Genomic DNA, 20,685 nt, shown 5'->3' with positions numbered 1-20,685 from the left:
AGGTAAACTATCTAATTAGGCCCATATTCCATAAGGAAGTACAAGAAGTCATTAAAAACCTCCCAACCAAAAAAAGCCCAGGGCCAGCTGGATTTAATGCAGAATTCTATCAGACCTTTAAAGAAGACCTGATATTAACATTCCTCAAACTATTCCATAAAATAGAAACAGAAGGAATACTACCTAATTCATTCTATGAAGCCACAATTATTCTGATATCTAAACCACACAAGGACCCAACCAAAAAAAGAGAACTTCAGACCTATCTCACTTATAAATATCAATGCAAAAACACTCAGTAAAACCAAATCCAAGAACACATGAAAACCATCATTCACCATGATCAAACAGGCTTCATCACAGGGAAGGTTGGTTCAATATAAAAAAATCGATTTACCTAATCCACTATATAAACAAATTCAAAGGAAAAATCACAGGATCATCTCCTTAGATGCCAAAAAAAGCATTTAACAAAATACAACACCCCTTCATGTTAAAAGTATTGGGGAGATCAGGAATTCAAAGCCCATACCTAAACATAATAAAAGCAATATACAGCATACCAAGAGACAATATCATATTAAATGGAGATATATTTGACGCAATCCCACTAAAATTGGGGACAAAGAAGTTGGAGAGATTGCTCAGTGGTTAAGAGCACCAATTGCTCTTCCAGAGGTCTTGAGTTCAATTCCCAGCAACCACATGGTGGCTCACAACCATCTGTAATAGGGTCTGGTACCCTCTTCTTGTGTGTCTGAAGAGAGCAATGGTGGTGTACTCCTGTGAAATAAATAAATAAATAAATAAATAAATAAATAAATAAATAAAATCAGGGACAAGACAAGGAAAGATGCCCACTCTTTCCTTATCTATTCAATATAATACTAGAAGATCTAGCTAGAGCAGTAAGACTACAAAAGGAGATCAAGGGGATACAAATTGGCAAAGAAGTCAGGGTATCACTGTTTGCAGATGATATGATAGTATACATAAATGACCCCAAAAAAATCTACCTGAGAACTTCTCCAGCTGATAAACAACTTCAGCAAAGTAGCTAGATATAAAATTATCTCAAATAAATCAGTAGCTTTCATTTATACAAATGATAAACAGGCTGAAAAAGAAATTAAGGAAACAACTCCTTTCACAATAGAGACAAATAGTATAAAGTATCTTGTGGTAACTATAACCAAACAAGTGAAAGATCTGTACAACAATAACCTCAAGTCTCCCAAGAAAGAAATCAAAGAAAATCTCAGAAAATGGAGATATCTCCCATGTTTGGCATGGAATTGGCAGAATTAACACAGTAAAAATGGCCATCCTACCAAAGGCAGTCTACAGATTCAATGCAATCCCCATCAAAATCCCAACAAAATTCTTCAAAGACATGGAAAGAGCAGTTGTCAAATTCATCTAGAAAGACAAAAAAACCAGAAGAGCAAAAACAACGCTTAACAATAAAAGAATGGCTGGGGGAGTCACCATCCCTGACCTCAAGCTTTGCTACAGAATAACAGTGATAAAAACTGCATGATAAAAAAACAGACACATTGATCAATGGAATAGAATTTAAGACCCAGAAATAAAACCACACACTTACTGGCACTTAATCTTTGACAAAGAAGCCAAACATATACAATGCAAAAAAGAAAGCAGCTTCAACAAATGGTGCTGGTCTCACTGGCTGTTAATATGTAGAAAAATTAAAATAGACTCATATTTGTCACCTTGCACAAAGCTCAGGTCCAAGTAGATCAAGGACCTCAACATAAAACCGATACATTGAATCTAATAGAAGAGAAAGTGGGAAAGATCCATAAACTCATTGGCACAGGGGTAAATTTCGTAAACAGAACTCCCATAGCTCATGCTCTAAGATCAAGAATTGATAAATGGGACCTCATGAAACTGGAAGCCTTCTGTAAGGCAAAACATAGCCAATAAGACAAATCAGCACCCTACAGATTGGGGAAAAAATCTTCACTAACCACATCTGATAGGGAGCTAATATCCAAAATACATAAAGAACTCAAGAAGCTAATAACCAAAAAAAAAAAAAACAAACAAACAACCCAAACAAATAATTGGGAATAGGACTAAACCAAGAATTCATAACAGAGCAAAACAACTAAAGAAATGTTCAAAGTCCTTAGTGATCAGAGAAATGTAAATCAAAACAACCCTGAGATTCCACCTTACACCAATCAGAACAGCTAAGATCAAAAACTCAGATGACAGCACATGTTGATGAGGATATGCAGAAAGAGGAACACTCCTCCATTGCTGGTGGGATTGCAAACTGGTACAACCACTCTGGAAATTAATCTAGAGGTTTCTCAGAAAATTGGAAATAGATCTACCTGAAGACCTACCAATATCTCCCTTGGGAATATACTCAAAAGATGCCCCACCATGTCACAGGGCACTTGTTCTACTGTGTTCATACTGACCTTGTTTGTGATAGCCAGAAGCTGGAAACGATCCAGATGTCCCACAACAGAAGAATGGACACAGAAAATGTGGTTCATTTACACAATGGAATACTACTCAGCTATTAACAACAAGGAAGAAGGAGCCATCCAGAGACTTCTCCACCTGGCTATCCATCCCATGTGCACTCACCAAAGGCAGCCACTGATGTGGATGCCAGGAAGTGTATGCTGACAGGAGCCTGATATAGCTGTTTAAAGGTCTGCCAGAGCCTCTGTATAGAGGCAAATGCTCACAGCTAACCATTGAACTGATCATGGGGTCCCCAATGGAGAAGTTAGAGAGAAGACTGAAGGAGCTGAAGGGGTTTGCTATCCCATGGGGAGAACAGCAATACCAACCAACCTGAGCACCCAGGGTCTAAATCACCAGCTTGGGACCACATAGGGAGGGATCCATGGGTCCAGCTGTATATGTAGGGGAAAATAGCCTTGTTGGGCTCAGGTGGGAGAGGAGGTCCTTTGTCCTGTGAAGGCTGGATGCCCCAATGTTGGGGGGGTTCGGGGGTGAGGAGGTGGGAGTGGGTGAGTGGGTAGGGGCACATCCTCATAGAAGCAGGAGGAGATGGGATGGGATAAGTGTTTTCTGGGTAGGGGGTGGGAAATGGGGAAAGGAGATAATATCTGAAATATAAATAAAATATCCAATAAAAAATTAATTTCAAAAAAAATAAAAACAAGGACATTCTGAGTTTTGCAGGTAAATGGATAGAACTAGAAAATATCATCCTGAATGAGGTAACTCAGACCCAAAAAGACATGCATGGTATGTACTCACTAATAAGTGGATATTAGTCAAATAAATAAATAAATAAATAAATAAATAAATGTACCGAATACCAAAGATACAGTTCACAGAACTCAGAAAGGACAACAAGCTGAAAGGCCCAAGTGAGAATGTTTCAGTCCCACTTGGGAGGAAGAAAAAAGCAACCACAAGGGGGAAGAGAGAGAATTAGAAGGGAAAAAGGATGGGGGGGGTGGAGAATGGAACATGATCTGGTATCGGGTGGGGGAAAAGGACTGAAATCCCTGAGGGCCAGCAGAAAGAATGAAAATATGCAACCTCAGGAGGTAGGAGGTTGCAGGGGTGGGGGGACCCTGAATGTACCAGAGATCTGGGAGGTAAGAGACTCTCATGACTCAAAGAAAGGGACCTTAAATGAAGGGGCCTTACATTGAAGAGAGAGAACTTGTAGAGCCCACATCCAGTAAAAAGGCAGAACATCAAGTGAGGGATGAGGTTGCCATCCCAGAGTAAAAAATCTAACCCATAATTGCTCCTGTCTGAAAGAACTGCAGGGATAGAAATGGAGAGGAGCCTGAGGAAAAGAAGGTCCAGCGACAGGCCCAAAGTGGGATCCAGCTCAAGAGAAGGCCCCAAGACCTGACACTATTACTGAGGCTATGGTGAGCTCACAAAAAGAGACCTATCATGGCTACCCTCCGAAAGACCCAACAAGCAGCTAAGAGAGTCAGATGCAGATATTTGCACCCAACCAACGGACAGAAGCTGCTGACTTCTGTGGTTGAATTAGGGGAAAGCTGGAAGAAGTTGAGGAGTAGGAAGACCCTTATAGGAGGACCAGCAGTCTCAATTAACCTGGACCCCCAAGATCTCTCAGACACTGGAACACCAACCAGGCAGCGTATACCAGCTGATATGAGGACCCCAACACATATACAGCAGAGGACTGCCGGGTCTGGGTTCAATCAGAGATGATGCACCTAACCCTCAAGAGACTGGAGGCCCCAGGGAGTTTAGAGGTCTGGTGGGGTCAGGGTGGGGAATGGGGACATCCTCATGGAGACAGAGGTTGAAGGGAGGTATTGGATGTGGAACAGTTGGAGAGTGGACCAGGAGGGAAATAAAATCTGGAGTTTAAATTATATATACATGGAGAGAGAGAGAGAAGGAAAGAAAGAAAGAAAGAAAGAAAGAAAGAAAGAAAGAAAGAAAGAAAGAAAGAAAGAAAGAAAGAAAGAAAGAAAGGAAAGAAAGAAAGAAAGAAAGAAAGAAAGAAAGAAAGAAAGAAAGAAAGAAAGAAAGAAAGGGAAGAAAGAAAGAAAGAAAGAAAGAAAGAAAGAAAGAAAGAAAGAAAGAAAGAGAAAGATTATTTTAAAATGATGGAATTAGTAGTGATTTTCCCATAAAAAGGATTAGTAATATTTTCCATTAACTTAACTTTTCTTTTTCTAGAACAGTGTTACTAACAAGAATGTATCTTATCATCCTTATTGAAACAAGATACAAATGTTTAGTTATAAATCTGTACATTATGCTAGTTGTTTTTCCCATTCAACTTTATGTTCTCATATAAGAATGAACAGTAGTAACTTTACGATAAAGTATCATCTACATAGCACCATAAGGCTTTTCACTTAATACCTTCTTTATCACATGCCTCATTATAAGAACATAGGACATAACAGGAAAAAAAACACTATGTATATGGAATATTACTCAGCTATTAAAAACAATGAATTTGAGAAATTCTTAGATAAATGGGTGGAACTAGAAAATATCATCCTGAGTGAGGTAATCCAATCACAAAAGAACACACATGGTATGCACTTACTGATAATTGGATAGTAGCTCAAAAGCTCGCAATATTTAAGATACAACTCACAGGTCACATGAAGTTCATGAACAAGAAAGACCAAAGTGTGAGTGCTTTGGCCCTTCTTAGAAGGGGTAACAAAATACTCATGGGAGCAAATATAGAGACAAAGTGTGGGACAGAAACTGAAGGAGGGGCCATCCAGCTTTTTTTTTCTATATGCAATAAAGATTGAAGCTCATTTTTCATGCAGAATGAGTGAGTTCTTTCTGCATTGTCATTTTGGTCTTTTGTTTCATATTCATATGTAAGTATGGATGTGTGTGTGTGTGTGTGTGTGTGTGTGTGTGTGTGTAAGTATGTAATTATGAGATAAGTATGTAGCTGGACCCAATTGGTTTGAATGGAGATGTATGAATGTGTAAGCATGAATTTGAATATAAATTTATGTGAGTTTATCCATATTTGCTTGTATAAAAGTTTTCCTTCTGTGAGCATGACTCTCTTGGTTCAATAGAAATGTATAGCTCCAAACCTTCCCCTAGGCCCTAGGAGTTAATCCTTTACTTAATCCCTGTTGGTTTAGGATGAAGTGCTAAATGCCAGAGACTTCATCCAGTTTCTGTCCTCAGAAGAACTCAAGACTGGCAGATTAGCCATGCAGCAAAGTGACTTAGACAGGTAAACATTTTATTATGAAGCAGCAACCCTAAATACCTCACAAGACCAAATCTTCCCCTCCCTTAATCCCCCCTATGCTCTTCCCCCTTGGCTTACCTCAAGAGAGAACCAGAAGAAAGAAGTGTCAGAGCAGGCCCCTAGCAAGTTGTCTCTGGTGTTGGTTGGTGTGAGTGCCCCAAGTTTTAGTATGCCTTCTGAGAGGCAGAGGGAGCTGTATATCTTGGGTTTGAGCAGGACTTTTGGGAGGCAGGTAGAGCTGTGTGTGTCTCCTTATAGCCCACCTGTTGGGAGCAGGAAATTTCACCCTACATCCAGCAGAGGGCTAATAAACAAAATATAAAAAGAATTCAAGAAATTAGACAGAAATAAACCAAATAACTGAATTAAAAATGGGGTACAGAGCTAAACCAAATTCTCAACAGAGGAATCTCTAATGGCTAGGAAACACTTAAAGAACTGTTCAACATCCTTAGCCATTGGGGAAATGCAAATCAAAATGACTCTGAGATTCCATCTCACACCTGTCAAAATGGCTAAAATCAAAAACTCAAGTGACAGCTCATGCTTTAAAGGATGTGGAGCAATGGAAACACACCTCCATATCTGGTGAGTGTAAAAATTGTATAACCTATTTGGAAATCAATTTTACAGTTTCTCAGAAAATACCCAGCTATACCACTCTTGGGCATATAACCAAAAGATAGTTTACCATACCACAAGGATACTTGCTCAACTATGTTCATAGCAACTTTATTCTTAATAGTCAGAAACTGGAAACAACCTAGATATCCTTTAACTGGAAATGGATAAAGAAAATGTGGTACATTTACAGAAGGATGCATTACACAGCTACTAAAAACAAGCATGTCAACAAGCTGGAGTAGCCATTCTAAAACCTCCAGCCTGAGAGCACAAAGGGAGGGACTCATGACTCCACCTGTATAGGTAGTTGAGGGTGGCCCTGTCAGGTATCAGTGGAAGTAGAGGGCCTTGGTGCCTGAAAGTTTGGATTCCCTAGTGTTGGGGAATTCAAGAGCAGGGAGGTGGGAATGGGAGGATGGTGGGAGCACATCCTCATAGAAACTCCCAGAATTATATGGATTAGACATGACAGAAGCAGGCCACCAGAAGATTAGATTCCAGAATTCAAACAAAAAATTATCTTGATACTAAAATTTGTATTGAGAATTGTATATTGCAGAATACACAGCTTTGGTGTATCTTCTCATCAAGCAAGCTGAGCAGACCTGCTCAAACCTCTGATGTCCTGGAATTTCAGCTGGATGCAGTGAAGACACAGACATCAGAGGCTTATCAATTTACTCTGCCCCTCTTCTAATATCTCAACGCCCGTAATCAGCTTGAAGAAGTTAATGAAGAGTTGGCGCCCCTATTCCCTGGGTTTGGGGACTGAGATGGTTAATATTGGGCTGTCTTTCTAGGGGAAAGTAGTGGTTTTGCTGGGACAGGGAGGAACAGCAAAGATTTATTGCATAGCCATAACCTATTGGTAGAAATCTGTATAATTGTTATTAAGCTGAAGTTATAAATTCTTAAATGGTACAAAATTTACTTTGATTTCAAATTTAAGGTTTTCATTGGTACGAGTTTCTTATTGATACAAAAGTGAGATTAATATTGTTACTCTCATAGGCATTGTGCCTATATAACACATTTAAGAATACAAGGCTTAGACCCAGTTCTTCTTTAACTCTTTTAACTGATTCAAGATGGTTAGCCTGTGAGTTAAGGGCCTATAGCAAATTCATGACTATGAGTTTATTGTTAGTGTGTTTTCTATATCTTATTTAGAAATAGCTGAAAGGAGTTAATAGACAATAGTCCAGATTGCCTTACATGGATAGTTGGTTTTCAATATGTCAGAAGTCCACAGAATTGATGTTATAAACATTTCTGTATTAATGTTCATTTTGATTAGAGACCTGTCTGCTCCTGACAGCTTCCTGTCTTGGATTCTAAGAAGAAATTGAGCATCTTTGAAGCTACTCCAGTTGTGGTGAGACAGCCACTAGGCGAGAATTGCCTCTTTTCATCTACAGACAAATTACTGTCCAGAAATGGACACACTTGCAGAATAGTCGACTGATTATATCTGCTAAGACAGAGTAATCAGCCCTTAATAATTCTGCATCATTAGGTCTGTCGAATGATCCTGGACCAGAAGGCTGAAGATTCGATGCTCCAACGTTTTGTATATGGGGACTGTCCAGATGTTCAGTAGTCTCTATAAATTGGCTAAGTTTTAGAAGCTATGCTTTGTGTTTCCCATAATTTCAGTTAATTCAGTCATTCTGGATTTCTGACAGGGTTGAAGACTTATAGTCTCATAGCCAATCCCAGCTATTTACTTTGAGAGAAAAGACTTGAGAGGATGGTTTTCAGCTGACATTCATTCTAAAGCCAAGAAAAAAAAGCCAGGTTCAGAACTAAGTCTTTTAGTTAGGAGAGGTAACAGAGGTTCTGGTTAGGCAACAAAATGATGGACTGGGTATTAGGTCTATCTTGTACCTTACTGATACAAATTGGTATAGTTATGCTCTAATTGTATTTTGAGAGAAAATTTTTATTTTCACAGGAATGGTAATATGTAGGAGGAGCTAAGGTGAGAGGACTAAGGAGAGGAAGAGGAGGACTAAGGAGAGGAGGAGAAGGAGGAGGAGGAGGAGGAGGAGAGGAGCTAGGAGATGGGGTTGAGGGGAGGAACATGGAGGCGGATGTTCGCATGTCTCCACCAGTCAAAGATAGTTGATATATCTAGTTTGGGTATTGGGTTACACTTCTGATTTTATGGGCAAATGGATGGGACTAGAAAATACAATTCTGAGTGAGGTAACCCAACTCAGAAAGACATAGATTGTATGTACTCACTTATAAGTCGATATTAGCCATTAAGTACAGAATAGCCATGCTACAATCCTCAGACCCAAAGTAGCTAAGTAACAAGAGGACCTAAGAAAGGATGCTTGAATGTCACTAAGAAGAGGAAACAAAATAGACATTGGAGTTGATGGTGGGAGAGAAGTGGGTGGGTGTGAGAAGGGAAACAGGAAAGATCAAGTATGGGAAGGATCGAGGAAGATTAGTGGAGGGGCACCCCAGCTACAACCTTGAAACCTAGGTCCAGGGAAATTCCCAGGAACATGTAAGAGTGACTTTATCTAAGACTCCTAGTAATAAGGGATATGGAACCTGAAATGGCCACCTCTTGTCACCAGAAAAGACTTCTTATGTATGGATGAGAACACCAACACACCCACAAAACCTTCAAACCACAATTTGTCCTCCCAACAAGATGTCCAGGGATGAAGAAGGAGCAGAAATTGAGGGAGTTTCCAAGCAATGACTAACTTATCCTGAGACTCATGACATGAGAATCAGCCTATCCCTGACACTATTAATGATATTCTCATATACCTACAGACAGGAACCTATTATAACTGTCCTCTGAGAGGTTTCACCCAGAAGCTGATGGAAACAGATGCAGAGATGTACAGCCAAACATAAGGTGGAGCTCAGGGAATCTTATGGAAGAGGTAGAAGGATTGGAAGATCCATAGGTGTCAAGGACACCACAAGAAATCCTACAGTATCAACTAACCTGGGCCCACAGGGACTCACAGAGACTGACTGAACTGTCAACCAGAGAATATGCATGGATGGACCTAGGCCCATTGAACATGTATAGTTGTGAATCTTCATATTGGGCTCCTAATATGGTAGCAGGGGCCACCTCTGACTATATTGCATGCTTTTGTATCCGGTTCCCTAAACTGGGCTGCTTCATCTAGCCTCAGTAGAAGACATGGCTAGCCTTACTGCAACTTGATATGCCAAGGCTAGTTGATATCCATGGGAGACCTCCCCTTTTCTGAGAAAGGGAGGAGTGGATTGGGGGGAGGGGAGGGGACAGGGAGAGACTGTGAAGAAAGAATGGAAAGGAAACTATGATCAGATTATACAGTAAATTATAACTTAATCATTTTTTTAAATTCATGTAAATTGATAGGTTGTTGAAAGACAGAGATGGGATTTAGGCACAACACATTGTTTGACTCTAAGGCTGCTGTCCTTCTGCTATCAGTAAGAATAAAATCTTTTAATATAAATTTGAATTGAGCCTGCTCTTAGTGGATTTGAACACCACACTATAAGGTCTTCTAAAAATTGCATAAACTATAATAAGCAAATACATTTGAAGTCAGGGACTCGAAGCAAATGTCCTGGCATAACCACATTATTTCTGTGGGACAGGAATTTTTTTGGCTCTTTTCATATGGCTAGAGGTGATAAGATATAAAACCATTCTTATATAAGCATTCTCTTTCTGGACTTGTATTTGATTAAGTTAAGTGTAAATGCCACCTAATGTTTTGCTTGCTTAATAATAAAATTGAGAAGTACTTTGTTTGCAGTACTGGAGCTCAGAGTCCTCAAGTCCCCTGGTTTGTCACCACTCATATCTTTGAAATATCTTTTTATACTAAGACTTATTGCTGGCAATGGGACAGTCAACACTTTTTCCCACCCTGTTCTGGGAGTCAAGCTCAGAATCCTTACAAAAGAAAAGTACATGTTCATCCACTGAGATATACCCCAGATGTCACAAAGACTTTTCATAAACAATGAGAGCTAGTCATCTTTACATTCTTTGATTTCTATTGGTTCTTTTCTATATCCAATCTGGTATATAGCTTATCAATTCATTAATTGATTCTAATACACTTTCTGGCCTGAAGGATACACCTTATCTCTTTCTGAAGAGAAGTTACTTTTATTTTGACAGATATTTTATTCCAGCCATTTTAGGTACAGAACACTGGCATGACCATTATCATATTGAAATCAGAATACCTGCCATTTCTCAGATGACACCTTCACAAAATTGAGTTCATTAACATTACTTCATGGATGTGAGGTAGAGTACGTACCCTACACATGTGATTTATCAGGAAGCCCAGGAGACCACCATGCCCATGTAGGAGGGGCTTAATAAGACCTGGCTCCTTTTTGAGAATATATAAATTATTAACAATTTCTGGTGAGGATATTTTTTTATTTGATGATGTTCCCCATGTACCTGTAAGTAACCTCTCACCCATGCTCTTATAAATAACCCTAATTAAACTGATCAGTTTGCAAAGTTAGATATGGGTAGAATAATTTCATTGGTCTGTCTTTGATATCTTAGCTGAGTAGATGTTTGCTCACACTTCCCCAGATGAAGTTCACACAGCAGTAGACAGCTTCTATAACAGCCCCATTAAGATTCCACCACTACCTTCTAGTATTTGTACATTTGAATAGTTTGTTTCCTTTGAGTATAGACTGAATCCATTAACCAATTCTAACAATTATCCTCTTCCTTGTTCACTCTGATGAAGCCAGCTGCCATGTTGTAAGTGATCCCACAGACACTTTCGTAAGAAATTGAAAGCAGCCACAGGCCACCCCAGTAGAGAACTGAGGCTCTAAAGAAATAAGGAGCTAAAAGCTAACAACAACCACTGAGGTTTCCTGACAGAGGCTCAACCCTATTTTAATGAACACAGCTTCCAGTTAGATAACAGTCTTTCAAAGACACTGATTCAGAAACCAACCCCAGGTCCTGAGTCAGAGTATGGCTAGGTAATAAATGCAGTTGTTTACAGCCAATGAATTCTGAGAAAAATATTACATGACAATACTAAGGTAGAACACTGAAGGCTTGTACTTGGTTAAACAAGATTACTGCAAAAAAACCACACAGCACCAGCAATAACAAATAAACCCTTGCCCCCACAGTGATGTTATTTTTTTATTCCTTTATTATGAAACTATTTCCTTTACATTGATTTTTATCATTAAAAACAAGCTGGACTCTCATTATCTAATAATTAAAATATATAGAGAAAGACAAGGTGAAAGATCATAAGTAAAGATGTCACAGAGATGAGGAAAGTGAAGGGGTAGGCCCAGTCTGCTTTCAGGAACTCATTTAAAAACTTTTGCACAGATCAGGCATGAAATGTGATGGTATTCTGCTTGTCATACATTGTGGTTTTAACTATATCAACAATAATAGGTGACGGAATGAAAAGATCCTTCACATGTGTAAGAATTAGTGAAGGGCAAAACTGACTCTTTAATTTTGAGGGAGTGGAACTCTAGAGCTACTTTCTGATAACTCAGCTCCTCTCCAACAATCCTGATCACAGAAATGAGTGCACAGGACCAGAAGTCATGCATAGGGGCAAGAACCTTTCCACACTGTTTAAAGAAATCTGCTAATAAAAAATATATTAGCCATATCTACAGAAACTTACTGAGAGAAATTTGAAAGGTTAATATGAAATGCATCAAGGGAAATCACTTAGTGTTTTTCAACTGTTCAACTTGACCTTATCGTTGATGAAAATAATGTTTTCCTATCATTTGGATGCTATTTCAGAAATGTCATAATCAGGCCTTACTTTATGACTATGCTACAATTATGAGCTTAACTGTTTCCTTGGTTTTAATTCCCATTATTTTTTCATTCTTTTAAAAGAATTGTCAACAAAAAAAAACTCGGAATTTTCTGATTAATCTACCATATGTAATATAATCAGGGACAAAATTTAAAAAAGAGGATGACTTATGGATGCAACTCAAATAACTGGGAAAACAAAAACAAAACAAGCCCACTATATTTGGGAGGAGAGTAAAATCAGAGCCAAAATTAATGAAATAGAAGGAAAGTCAACAATACAAAGAATCAATGAATCTAAAAGCTTTTTTTTATTTTTGAGAAGATAAAATCTACAGATCCTTGGCTCAATTAACAAAGTGAATCAAAGAGAATCCAAATCAACAAAATAATAAATGAACAGGGAAATATTTTAACAGACAGCAAAGAAACTCAGATTATGAGGGTTTAAAATTCTGCATTCCAGGGCTGGAGAGATGGCTCAGCAGTTAAGAGCACTGAATCACATGGTGGCTCACAACCATCTGTAATGGGATCCCATGCCCTCTTCTGGAGTGTATAAAGACAGCAATGGTGAACTCATATACATAAAATAAATATTTTTTAATCTATATTCCATTAAGTTATAAAACTTAAAAGAGGAAAGAAGAGAAGTGGGAAAGAAGAAAAAAACAATGAATTTCCAAATTTAGCCAAAACACCAAAATTAAACAATGAGATCAACATCCTAAACAGACCTCACAAAATGAGGATATTTAAAAGCTTTCCAACTAAAATAGCATATGAATTCACTCCAGATTTTTTCTAGACTTTCAAAAAAGACCTACAACAACCCTCCTTTAACTCTTCAAGTGTGTGTGTGTGTGTGTGTTTATGAAGGAACACTCCCAAACTTCTTTTTTTGTTTTGTTTTTTGTTTTTTGATTTTTTTTTTGTTTTTTGAGACAGTGTTTCTCTGTATAGCCTTGGCTGTCCTGGAACTCACTCTGTAGACCAGGCTGGCCTCGAAGTCAGAAATCCTCCTGCCTCTCTAAACTTCTTTTATAAATCCAGTATCACACTAATATCAAAACTAGGTTAAGACACAACAAAAATAAACTATAGTTCAATAGCTTTGATGAATATAGATTCAAAAATGATAGATAAAATGCTGGCAAAATGAATACAAACACCCATCAACAAGTTTATCTACCTTGACCAAGTTAGCTTTATCCTAAAAATACAGAGATGGTGAACATATGCAAGTCAATAAATGTAATAAATCACATAAATGAACTTAAAAACAAAAATCATATGACTATCTCAATAGATGCAGAAAAATACTTTGACAAAATCCAACACGCCTTCATGGCTAAAATCTTAGAACAAACAAGGCTAGAAGGATCATACCTAAACATAATAAAAGCAATATAAGAGAAACACACAGCCAACATCATCTTAAATGGAGCAATTTGAAGCAATTCCACTAAAATCAGGAATGCCCATTACCTCTACTTCTTTTCAGTGTTGTATACTAAATACTAACTGAAGCAATGATGCAAGAGAAAAATTAAAGATATACAAATAGAAAAAGAATTCAAACTATGCCTATTTGCAGATAACATAATATTATACATAAAAGATCCCAAAAATTCTAGTAGAAAAAAAAATCTAGGGACTTCCGGTTTGGGACCGAGCCTAGAGCAGGTCGCAGGCAGCAGCTCCGTACCCAACCGCAGAAAACCAAGAAAAACAGGGACTCCCAGGAGCTTGAACTCACGCAGCATCCCAGATACCCTCACAAAGCCAGGCCCAATCATAAATACGATGAATAACAATTTACATCCAGGGAAGAGAAATCTCCCTGAGAATCCCCTTCTTTTTTCTTTCCAGGTAAAATTGAATCACCCGTGATGCCTGCTATTAGAAGTTCTAACCCAGATGGACCAGAAGCCAGGAGCCTCGCCCTTACCCTACCCCCTACCTTTTCCCACCTGCACAAGGTCCCCTGAAGCTGGGCAACTGCAAGATCCTGCTTGGCAACTGCAGATAGACTCAAAGCAGTGTACCATATCATCTGAAGAATAGCAGGGAGACCATAACTCAAGCAGTGTACCATATCTTCTGAAGAATAGCAGGTTGCAGTCCTCCTCGCCCCCACGAATAACCAGGACCCGCCGGTCGGGTCAAGTGGCACCCAGACGTGGGGCTCGAGGCACGGACCCATCCGGACGGACCCTCATTGAGAGGATGTGCGCACGACATCAAGATTGACCAAGACAGAGATCATCGCCCGTGACCTGTCGTCCACGGAACCAGGTTGATGCTGCCATCGAGAAGGCAGTTGAAGTTCATTACCATCAGCTGAAAATTGCAGAGGATCCAGAAGTGACTCCGCAGGAGACTGACACAGCTGTCAGCTCCCCTGCCTCCCCCTACGGTCGACCCCTAGACTTCCACGCCCTCCAGAAGGGTTCCTGGTATGCCTGGCTTTGCCCTCATTTCTCTCGCTAGAGAGCTTGGCCTCTTGATCACCACAACAAAAATTGGCTTTTTCCTAAACCAAGGCCGCCCTTGATATGGCCGCTAACATTGGGGAGCCTTCCTTTATGACAATATTACACCCCAAACTGACAAATGGTTGGTAACTTGAACATTTACAAGAGACTAGGATGGCTGTGAGTTAGCCCAATGACGGGATTATTGTAGGTCCACTTCCCAGGGGCCCACCCAATGCAGCCGAAAAGGAGTGCGTGGTGCTGGGAGTGGGTGCAGCCTACATGGCCTAAGACAGGGCTCTCACCCTCCTTTCACCCACATCAGAGTCCCTTGACGTTGCCCATCGTCGACAGCCTAAAGCCTTCGACCATCGATGTGACTTGTCTCACATCAGTGTTTTGGGGTTGTGAACTTGTCTAAGACCCCCCATAATTAGACATCCAAATTTAAAACTCACATAGTTGGGATTGAACATAAGACGCCTTCTCTAACTAAACAGAGAAGGGGGAGATGCCAGAAGCCAGGACCCTCGCCCTTACCCTTACCCCCTACCTTTCCCCACCTGCACAATGTCCTCTGAAGCTTGGCAACTGCAAGATCCTGCTTAGCAACTGCAGATAGACTCAAAGCAGAGTACCATGTCTTCTTAAGAATAGCAGGGAGACCATAACTCAAGCAGTGTACCATATCTTCTGAAGAACTGCAGGTAGATCATAATTCAAGGCAGTGTACCATATAGACCATGACATGTTTCAAGGCACAGGCCAAGAAGATTTTGTACTTTTCCACCACCTGGACCCTCTTACCCCCTCCTCTTGTAAAACATGCTATAAAAAAAAGCATTTCATTTTTAAAAAAAAAAAGAAAATTTAAAAAAAAAAAGAGAAAAAAAAAAAGAAAGATCTAACCCAACCTCATCTCCAGCACTGACCTTTCTTCACTGTCTCCCTCAAACTTAGATGTCACTCAACAGAAATATGCATAGAGAATACGTGATATATTTACACAATACAGTATTACCCAGCTGTTAAAAAATGACACCATTAAATTAGCAAGCAAATAGATAGAAGTAGAAAAATATCATTCTGAGTGAGGTAACCCAGACTCAGAAAGTTAAATATAGTTGTGTATTGCTTGTATGCAGAGTTTTATTGTCAAGTAAATGATAAATAAACTACAGTCCTTATACCCAGAGATGTTAGATATAGAGGAACGATCTATGAATGATACAAATAGCTAATAAATTCTTTAAAAGCAATAGGGACTTCATCTCTATTGAAGGTTATTTCTCTTGCTTAGTATTCCTTAATGGCTTGTAGCTCTTTCTATAGCTGAGACCAAGGGGGTTAGGATACATGGAAAGGGAAAGAGGGAAGAATGATAGAGAGAAAAATGCCATATTATATTTTAATTTAAAAATAAAAATATTGTTAAAAGGAGAGGGATGGTTTGAGCAGAACAATGAGCAATTCAACAACTAATATCTTCAGGAAAGAAAAAAATTTAATTGGTTATTGAGAAGATGGAGATACAATTCTAATGTGAGTTAGGAAAATTCAATTGCTGCTATTTTGAAGACTTTTTGAAGTTTTATTCACAGTGTTCATTCTCTAAAAATGAATGTAATGTGTATGTGAAAATTATGATCATGCAACTTGTATGCCAGAAAGAATATTATAAGAGGAAGAAACATTACTCCGAGTAGGACTAGATATTTTAAAGGGATTCTATATATCATGATATCTGTTCCAATGGTAGTTCTGTTTATCATACTCAGAAACAAAGGATTTTGTTTGAAATATTGTGATTTTATTTGTGTTATGTGCATGGAGGAATATGTGTTGACACATAGAGTTCTTCCAATTAATGTAATTTTGTTAAATGTCATATTCATTTTTTAAGAGAGACTAAACCTAAAATTATATCAAACCAACTAAAAATAAATAAAAATTATACTTGTGAAAAAAAAATCTACAAATCATTAAGAATCAACATGGCAGAATACAAAATCAACTTACAAAAATTCAATAGCTTTTCTATATATTAACAACAAGCAGAGAGAGAAATCATGGAAACATTCCCACTCATAGTAGCCTAGAAGACAATAAAATAACTAGTTATATACCAAAGCAAAGAGGTTATATTTTATGACTTAGGGTTTATTATTATTATTGTTAATCCACTTAAAACCATAAATGTTAAAGAATTTTTGCTTGTCAGAAATATTTTTCATGAGAAGTCTTCAACCACACAGAATGAAATGTTAGATTCAAAGTGTTACATGGATTCTATCTGTATTTGTCACTTCAACTAAGCAAACTAGCTCACCTCTAAGAAATACTTTTTCATTCTAGTTTCATTTAAAATTTTTTTGGCATTTGTGTGCTGTCACTATGACTTAGTTAGCATTGTAATGATTTTAACTCCAGTGAAGGGCACTAGAAAAAGACTAAAAGGTAATTATATTTGAATGACTTTTTTACTTCCTCATTAGCATCAAAGCAAACTAAACTAAAAATATGTCTCATGTAATTTTTTACTTCCCTAATAATCTGACTTCATATTACACAGTAAGAATATTCCACAATAGCAACTCACATTATTAAAACTGGAGTAATCAGAGACAAAGTGGAGGAGTTGTTTATGGGGATCATCATCTGCATGAAAGCATCCTTCTAAATGTTCGTTCTAGACAGAAACAGCAAACTGAGGCTATGTTATGAGGTTAAAATGGAGTAAATTAGCATTGAAGCACTTCAGTTGCAAGCATAGTGCTGTGCTTTTGAAATAGTACTCTGTCATGAGGGTATTTGCTAGTAGTTTACTTATCACTCAGTCTTCAATGTGGATACTTATCTCCCAGGAGACACCAGTTATCCTCTTAGCCAGCTCCAGAGTATGGACTTGAGAAAACAAGAACTACCATTAGACAAGAAGCTATCTCTAGAAAGAGAAGCATATTCAAAGTAAGATTACATAGTCTTTTACACACATCACCAACAGGCTCTTAGCAAAATATCACCCCATCATGGCATTGTACTTAAATTAACTCTGATTTTTCCAAACAAAGTATACAATCTTTTATAGATATGTACCACATATTTGAATTTTTAGGGCTGTATAATTTGTACATGTCATTTAGTTTCAATTAAATGTAACGAGAAAAAATACTCTGGGAAGTTATAAATGTCAGGATCTTTCTTTTTATTTTATTTGATCTAAACAGAAAACTCTTAAATACCTACAATGAAAAATTTTAAACAAATTTTTAAATTATATTTTCCATGATATTGAATTCACAAATGTAAATATAATTTTTTTCACCAGTATAGCATCAATTAATAAGACACATCTTGAACAATGGAACCTCAGCATTAAAAAAAAATCAGTCGAGGACATGGATAATTCTTATATACATATACATTGGTAAAAGCCAATCTGAAATGTAGCATACTATATGATTTCAAATGTATGCCACTCTAGACACTTGTCAACAGCCACAGATTGTTTAGCATAAGCAATGAACTCTATACTATAGTCAATAATATATCAGTAGGCTAGGCAGTGTGGTACAGGCATGTAAATCCCAACACTTAGGAAGACCACCACAAGTTTCTGGTCTGCCTGAAATTCTAGGCCAGCTAGAGTTACTACATGATAAAACTTTACTCAAAAAACACCCAAAACAAACAAACAAACCCAAAACCTGTAATTAAAAGTACTTTCTGCTTTGCTAATTTGAAACTGCTTCCCACCTCCCCAAAAAAATCTATGAAAAAAGTACAGCAAAACAAATACATTAAAACAAAATCATTTCTCAGATAGCTAAGCATTTAGCAAATCTAGTGCAAGACCATGAGGAGCTACCAAAGACATTAGGATTCAGCAGGATGTTATTAAACAGGTGGCTGCTGATTTGTCTGCAGATTCTCCACTCTGCTAGGATAGGAAGAGGGGCTTCAGAAGACTGATGTCCTAATTTTTTTTTTTATTTTTTGTTTATGTTTTTGTTTTGTTTTTTAGCCATTATAGGGAACACAGAATGTTTTTCTTTGCTTCTTCCATTCCCTTCAGATAAGAGTAAAACTTTGATATTGTCTAAAGCAGCATATTTGGGAGTAGGGTATTTTTCTTAGCATGGCTTGTAATTTTAAAGTTTCTCATGATCTTCTTGTTGCTGTGAACATATTCATATCATCTTTCACTCCTGGTTCTGGGATAGCATAGGCTGGTTACAGGAACAGAAAATTCATCCTTTGGTATGGGTCTGGAACTCAGGTCTGACTAGCGTGAAATTGCAGGCAAATCCACCCTTTCCTATCTGCAAACCACTGCCTGCTATGGACAACACCCCATTTGAATCCAATGGTTTGTGACAGAAAGGCCTCTACAGAAGAGGGAAGAGGACAGCGATTTGCAGACATTGACTGAGCAGCTCTCATACCAATTCTCCCTCAGGCTGCAAATGTGACCCCTGAGCTCCTAAGATGAAGTTAGAATTTCCACTATACCACTCTCCTGCTTCCTACTTTGGCAGCTGCTTTGAGACCTGATTCAACTGAAGACTATCTTGTATTTCTTAGGAACCAGCTTCATTCCGACCACACGGAATGTGTTGGTAATATAACATTTTTGTTTAGAATATGAATGTTTCTGAAGTCTCAAATAATCTTCAATTTTCTTGCCATCTGTACTCAGTTATGTTAAGGACATCACTCCCGAAAAGTGTTCCAGGCTACATCATTAATAGGAGGCAGGGTAGCTGGTGGAAAGGAGCTTGGTATGGTTCTTTTTGTGAGTCAGAAGTCGACAGGGGAGGGACTGGTGGTTTGTGGCCTATGGTTGAAGAAACATTTGATTCCATAGGATGTTCTGTGGCTGGCTTCTCAGTAAATGGGACCAGCGTTAAAACCACACTTTCTTCATCCAATTCTTCCTCAGATTGGTTCTTCTTACTGGTTCTCCTGGCCAAAGTATGACATTTTCAGGCAGTTTTGGGAACAGACAAAGGCCTAAATATAATTTCTTATTCTTTGGTACTTTTGCTCTTGAATCTTTCAAATTATATATCAGTATATTAAGTTAAAGACAGTGTTACATTATCCAAATACAGTGATATGCTCTCTTTAGAAATAAAAAATCTATTCAAGATAGATAAATAGATTTTTTATTTTTAAAATTTAAATTATTTATCTGGCATCAGTGAGAGGAGAGGCTCTTGGTCCTGGGAAGTCTCGATGCCCCAGCATAGGAGAATGCTAGGGAAGTGAGACAGGAGTGGGTGGATGGGTGAGGGAGCACCCTCATAGAAACAGGGTGTTGGCAGAAGGGAAAGTGGGAAAGGAATAACATTTGAAATGAAAATAAATAAAATAGCCAATAAATAAATAAATAAATAAATAATCTAATATTTATCACTTATAAATATGGTAGGACAAAACAGCATTTTAAAAGATTATGTTTCTTCTGGCTAGGAATCAGAAATGTATTGTGTTTTCTATATTATATAAGGACATAAAGAATTGAAACTAAGCTACTTAATGATTGTAAAACAGAACAGAAACTGTTTTGAAAGGAAGAACTAGTCATCTCACTCATTATTTTAGCCCATTAATCATGGTTGTTCCTACTGCTTTATATAAAAAGCCTCATGCCATAAAAACATTATAAATTTAGTTCTCTGTTGTGATCTCTGCTGGTCCCTTTATTTCAGAATGGAGAAATATCCTTAGATTATAATGTTCTGTTAAAACCACTTAGATCTATAGAAATAAATGTTATCCAAGAGTATATATTTCTTCAACACTGCCCCCCCAAAATACTCACTCATCCACAAATACACATGAGAACTTCCAGAGGCACAAACTTCATTTACTCTCACATGATCAAACAGCCTAACTTTCCATAAAAAAGCAGTGAGAACAAGACTTCGAGAAGAGTGCAGTAGTACTTTAATGAATGTCATAGCTTTTCACTCCTTGCACATTTATGAACAGATTCAAGA

At 38.0% G+C, this 20,685-nt stretch overlaps 1 pseudogene; it reads right to left on the bottom strand.

Moving 5' to 3' along the window:
* Positions 1-18,779: 18,779 nt before the first annotated feature.
* LOC114629538 lies at positions 18,780-19,663 on the bottom strand (annotated as a pseudogene).
* Positions 19,664-20,685: the final 1,022 nt, after the last annotated feature.

The sequence above is a fragment of the Grammomys surdaster genome, unplaced genomic scaffold, assembly GCF_004785775.1.
Source record: "Grammomys surdaster isolate TR1022 unplaced genomic scaffold, NIH_TR_1.0 311, whole genome shotgun sequence".
NCBI lineage: Eukaryota > Metazoa > Chordata > Mammalia > Rodentia > Muridae > Grammomys > Grammomys surdaster.
Note: the sequence above shows the minus strand (reverse complement) of the source record. Positions and strands in the feature narration are given on the sequence as shown.